This window comes from Rhincodon typus, chromosome 27 (genome assembly GCF_021869965.1).
Source record: "Rhincodon typus isolate 14 chromosome 27, sRhiTyp1.1, whole genome shotgun sequence".
In the NCBI taxonomy this organism is placed as follows: Eukaryota; Metazoa; Chordata; class Chondrichthyes; order Orectolobiformes; family Rhincodontidae; genus Rhincodon; species Rhincodon typus.
The window spans coordinates 21711519-21718048 of record NC_063358.1 but is presented as its reverse complement, the minus strand read 5'-3'; positions in this window follow the sequence as shown (position 1 = coordinate 21718048).

Genomic DNA, 6530 nt, shown 5'->3' with positions numbered 1-6530 from the left:
CATTCTTATGTTAACACCATGTTGCAAAAAACAAATGAAAGTAGTGTTCAACAGGTAATGTTTTATACCTATTGTACTTGTGAGGAAGACCTGGAAAATCTCTCTTGAACTAGGTCCAAGAATAAAGACATTTTCACCCGAGTTAAGCTAAAACATTATAAAGTGGATTTTTAGTGTCAAAATTGGACAACAGATGCAAAGCTTCAGGAATATTTATGATGATTTAAGAAACTCAAATATTAATGTATAAATTCATAGAATCCCCACAGCGTGGAAACAGGCCCTTTGGCCCAACAAGTGCACACCGACCCTCAGAGTATCCCACCCAGACCCCATCCTTCATAACCCACCGAATCTACACATCCCTGAACACTACAGGCAATTTAGCATGGCCAATCCACCTAACCTTGCACATCTTTGGATTGTGGGAGGAAACAGCAGCACCCAGAGGAAACCCACACAGACACAGGGAGAACGTGCAAACTCCACACAGACAGTCACCCGAGGGTGGAATCAAACCCAGGACCCTGGTGCTGTGAGACAGCAGTGCTAACCACTGAGCCACCAACTAATTTGGTTCCAGACAGCTATTGGATTGCTAATCCTGAAACATGCCTAGTTTATTCTCATGATCGAAGATGAACTTGGTTTGCATTTGATTTGCGCATTTAAAGCTTTGTGCAACAACAACTAATTGTTGTTTAGTAGTACAGAACTTGAGTACTGCTTTGAAAAAGACATTTTTGTCAAAGTTTTTCATCTTGCATTTATCAGGACAGTTCTCAAGATTACCAATTTAAGGGGGAAACCAACGTTTATCCTGTACAAGACGACAGTTAATGAATAATCAGAGGAGGGGCTCCTGTGCAATGTATTTGGAGCAATTGTGCTTTCATTTCCTACAACTTTTGGAAACTGGACAATATAAATCTCCCATAAATATGATGTTGTAACTTGCTTCAGCACAGTTCAACTTTCCCATGTTTTAACAAATATTCCTTAAACTATTTGTTTTTCCACTTTTGTAAGCACTAATAACTTGGTTCCAGACAGCTATTGGATTGCTAATCCTGAAACATGTCTAGTTGATTCCACATGATCGAAGATGATCTTGGTTTGCATTTGATTTGTGCATTTAAAGCTTTGTGCAAATGCTCATACTGGAATCATAACAAATTAAACATTTTCCCAGGTGGTAGTGATATCAATTCCATATTGTAAACATTAGTTCTTTGAGACTGGGTGTTAAGTAAGAAAGAAGAATCTGTTCAGATAATTTGATCAACATAGAGAAAATGGCAATCAGAAAAAATCCCTCTCTTTTATCTGACTATCAAGAGTGACATCTTTTTGTGAATTGGTGAATCATTACTTCCACTTCAACATGGGTAATCTGAACTTTGACAAAGTTACTCTATGATCAGTACTGCTCATTTGTATTTACTTATTGGATAATGACCAGTCAATATTTATCAAATAAGGTTCTCCTGAAGGTTTAACAATGTGTCCAACATTGATATCACATTGAACTTAGCTATCAATAAATTTGCTTATAGACTGGAGTATAAAGGATATTTACACTCAGCATTTCCCACACAATTGCCAAGAAAAAAAGAATTATTAACAGTCTGAAAATTATTAATATAATGCTTAGCAGATGGAAAAATCTAATCTTCAAGAATATCAGAACGTAGGATCTGAGACTGACAAAAATTGGAGGGGAGCAAAGTCAAGATTCTTTAAAGATTGGAATGGGTGGGAATGTCAGTTTAGCTCGGGCTTTCCAATTCCCAGCTTGTGCATCCCCAGCTACATGTTCATGATTGTAGATGATAGAAGAATCAGTCTGAAGATCCCAGGGTCTAATTTTCACTTAATCTCTAGACTGATGTGACTGTGAATCTGGCTCATCACAAGGGATGAGTGTCTTCCACACTTCCAATCAAACTGAGACCCTTGGTGAAACAACATTTCACCAATTAAAAATCCACCATTATGCCTGGACATGCATCTTTATTTTGAAGGTACTGTTTTTAGATTTGTAAATGAAAATAAGAATATTTCCAATTGTCCAAAGTTCACATGATCTTAAATTCCAAATTCAGATCTTTGATAGTGTTCATCAGTGAGTGTCCAATTGTTATAGTGTTGATAACCCAATAGTGAGTTTTATGGCACACAGAATTTTTAAATAAGGAGAAGGGCTCTAAACCACAGTGTACTGCATATTCTTGGTATTTCATTGATCAATTGTGCCAGTTACTGAATGTTTACTGTTTCATGTGAAAGTGCTATAAATTAAAATGCCAGTACTTGGGTCAACGTTAATTGCCCATTCTCTTAAGCTGTTAAGAATTTGAGGTGGAACATCAGCAAATTTTAGAGAACATCAAACAGTTCAAATTGACATTTGGCAAAATATTGTAATGTTTTTCAGCAACAGGACCATTAGCAGAATAATAATTGTGTTAGGAGAGAACCCAGACAGAATTTTCTGATCCCATATGATACACCAACAGGAGGTATTGTATCTAGCTCGGTCTATTAAAGGGTTAACACTAATCGGTAGAACTAAGACATTGGACCAGATTTAGCCCTACTGTCATCTCTGCTTTGAAAATACATTTTTAAACGTGCTTTTAAATAAAAAGAGTTGAAATACTGGAGATAATGGTTAGAATCCTTGTTCCAATGTTAACTGAGCTTTGAACAAGCTTTGACAACCTGTTCAGAAAATATTGTTCTAATACCAGGGGATAGCGTCCTCTAGTTTTTTTAAGAAGTAAATAATAAAGTAGAGAACACTTTTTTAAAATAACGAACAAAGCGAAATGTACCTCTTGATTGCAATCCCTTAAAAACTGAAAGAGTACAATTAATTCTAGGCTGCACCTTGAAAAAGTAATACCGTATACTGTTGTCAAAGATGATCCTTTAAAATTACAAATGAATTGAATCATCTGAAACTGTGTTGAAACAGTTTTTAACACTGTCATAAAATTAAAATCTTGAGTACTGATCGACAAATTCTTGCAGATTTGTCAATGTTGGTACAGGACCATCTACTGTAGCTCTGTGAAAATTTTAATTCATGAATCATTTTTGAAGCAGCTATCTCAATAGAAAGCCTTAGCCATAATAAACAATAATATCCGATTTCAATCTGCTCTCCTGAAACCTACACATCCGTATAAGTAATATGAAAATAATAGTGTTTCCATATTCATTTCTTTGCATTTTGAAGAAATATTATTACACTCAAAATAAGTGCTTGCCTACAGTGGCTTAATCATCAGAAATTGTGCAACTATGTGAAAAATCATTAAAACAACACTGATTAAACTGAAACCAAGCCTGAGCAGTGTTAAACTGGAAATGGTGTGTCTATGGATAGCTCACATTCTGGTAAACCACAAAGTATGTATATTTTTTATTCATTCATGGGATGTAGACATCACCAGCCAGGCTGGTATCCCGAACTGCCCAGAGGGCAGATAAGAGTCAACCACATTGCTGTGGTCTGGAGTCACATGTAGGCCAGACCAGGTAGGGATAGCAGTTTCCTTCCCTAAAGGACATTAGTGAACTAAATGTGTTTTTCCCCAACAATCAGCAATGGATTCACGGTCATCATTAGACTCTTCGTTCCAGATTCTTTGTTGAGTTCAAATTCCACCATCTGCCATGGCAGTATGTGAACCTCAGTCCCCAGAGCATCCCATGGGTCTCTATATTAAACAGTCCAGTGCTAATACCACTAGGCCATCACCTCTCCTTTAATGCAGTTCAGTAGCTACAAGGATGATGGATGTCATATTAAGGGTATTGAATTGTACTTGAAAATTTCAACATAAAGCTTCTATTTGAAGTTTGTATTTTTACTTTTCAAATGTGCTGATTCTGAAAGGATCACTGAACACTCCCAAACTACCCAGTGAAAATGGGTAGTTTTTGGCTCAGTATGTTGATAGCCTACAGCAAGTGTAATCTATCTTTATTTAACCAAATTCCTGAATCTGCTCAACAGAACCAGTAGAGTCAACAGTTTAATGCTTTGTTTTGGCCAATGAGATCTGATGGGAATTGATGCCTAAAAATAAACATAAGCTGATGAACATGGTTCTATTGTTTGCAATGACCTTAAGATTTACATACTAATCATTTAGCAAGAACAATGTTAGGATCAATGAAGAACCTGGATTTACTGTGAAAGTAGCATCCTTTGCTAGGTCTTTTAATGTTGTTTTACAATGAATAACCTTTGTTATATTTATAAAGCTTGAGTGTTAAAAGTTTCTGACCATTGTGTTAGAAACTTAAACTAACCAGTTAAAATGAAGAGACTAGAAGAGCCTTAATCCATCAACAATGTAGATTTGTACTTTAATTATTTAGACACATTTCCTGCTAGTACTGAAAATTTCAGATTGGGAGATTAGTGTAACATTCTCTTTAGTTTAAAAACAGAGGCGTGTGTACAGTTTGGAGCTCATTGCCCCTCAGGACTATTAATTGCAGTCTCTGTTGAACAGAATGCTCACACTTCTTACTGTATATTGAAAATATTTTACGGAAACACAAGTATACTGCTGGCAGCAGTTAATAAAATAAAATGTATATCTTCACATCCCAGATGTGTTCCCTGTAGCATTTGTACCTGTTCATACATTAGTATAGAAATTAGCATTGGAAATTAATGGGGTAAAAAAATTTCCCATTTCAAATACTTCTAGCAAAAAGGTTGAACCATTTTACCAATGTATAAATCCAGTTCAATGTTCTGCTATTAATAGGAACTTCAAAGAACTATGATTGCGACATTTTGAATCTTGTGGGCTTCATGGCTGAGACTCCTAATTATACAAGGTAATATGACTGTCACCCAATTCTGAATTCACAATAAAAGACATTCTCCACAATCATTCCTGCACTCCCTGTGTTAGGGAATATGTAATCTATTGGCTGACTTGTATGAGTCTCCCTAGAGAGCAAGAACATTACACACAAACCCATGCAGTGTGCAGGACTGAGACCTGTAATGTTCCTAATCCCTGACAGTTCTAATGCATTGGCTCTGTTTGCTGTGCATCTTCTGCCCCAAACATTGCTGGCTACTTCATTCAACACAATAATTTTGTACACAGAGGCCAAGAAAAGAATAGGGATGTTTGACCAAGATGGGCAATCGTGTCAGTGAAACGCTTTGCCCTATGTATACCTTGTTTAGCTTGCTTCCATATGTGGCTGCAGGCTGTCAAAACAGACGTCCATCCATGGTATCGGCATGATGTCAGGCTTCACGCTGACACAGGTTACATTTATGGCTGGACAGAGACACTAAAACAATGAACAAAAACAGAAATTACTGGAAAAGCTCAGCAGGTCTGGCAGCATCTGTGAAGAAAAAAAATCAGAGTTAATGTTGCGGATCCGGTGACCCTTCCTCAGAACAATGCTTTGCAAACCATTCACATTTATACAGACAGGAGATCAGTGCAAAACACTGGTTGCCACCAAAGTGCCCTCAAAGTGATTTTTTTTTTTGTCATTCCCCTACAACCATGTCTCTGATGTCCCAGCTGCGAGGTGGGGGCCTAGCTCAGTATTGAAGCTTTCTGTTTGTTGGCAGTTTGTTCAGACGGGGCCAGAGGAGGGGGCGTTTGTGGCTGCTCAGGGAAGACATGCTGAAGGTGTTCTCACCAGGCGCACATTGACCTTCCTTGGTGTGAATATCCAAGAGTTGAGGTGAGTTTGGGGGTGGGCAGGATAGAGGTGAGGCATTCGACCTCTTCGGGAGTGCCCTGAGAAGAGACTTGAGGGGATTGCATGTACTTGCCCCCTCTGGCTGGGTGTCTTCTGGCATTGCCCTATCAGGAAGGAGCACCTGGGGTGAGGTCCAGGTTCCTGAATCCCCTGTTGCTCTGCCTTTGGTTCTGAGGACCAGTAGTGGGAAAAGTGAGTGTAGGTCTGTGTGCATAATCAGCAGACCCTGAGAATGCTGGATCTTCATTGCATGTGCCAAAATGCCTTTGGATTGCATGCTTGAGGCAGCAGGGTCACCATACTATGTCTACAGTCCAGCTGCCTCTGGGCAATGTGAGACAATGTGCCCCCTATGCCTGTCTGCTGCTGCTGTTCCTCCCTGTGCGTGTAATGGAATTCCTGATTTCCCACGCAACGGGATCCTCTCCTTCCTGGGGTTGAGCAGGCGCCTGGTCTCCAGAATCCACCAAGTGCCAGCAGACTGGGGCATTTCTTTCTTGCCCAGGTGCAGAGGTGTCACAGTAAGGTGCTCACCAGCTTGTGGTCCCACTCATCCTAAGCCTGACATTCTCACCGAGGTGTTAGTATTTGGGCTTGTGGGAGTTCCAGCTGGCAGCCTCACCAATGCTTCCTCTGACACTTATGATTGGTCTTCCTCAGGGCTCTTGGATGTTTTCCAAGGCCATGGACATCCTGCTGGGACCTGCAAGACACAAGAGAGCGAAGGTATCACAGCCAATGGTTATAAGTGGTTTGCAAAGAATGAC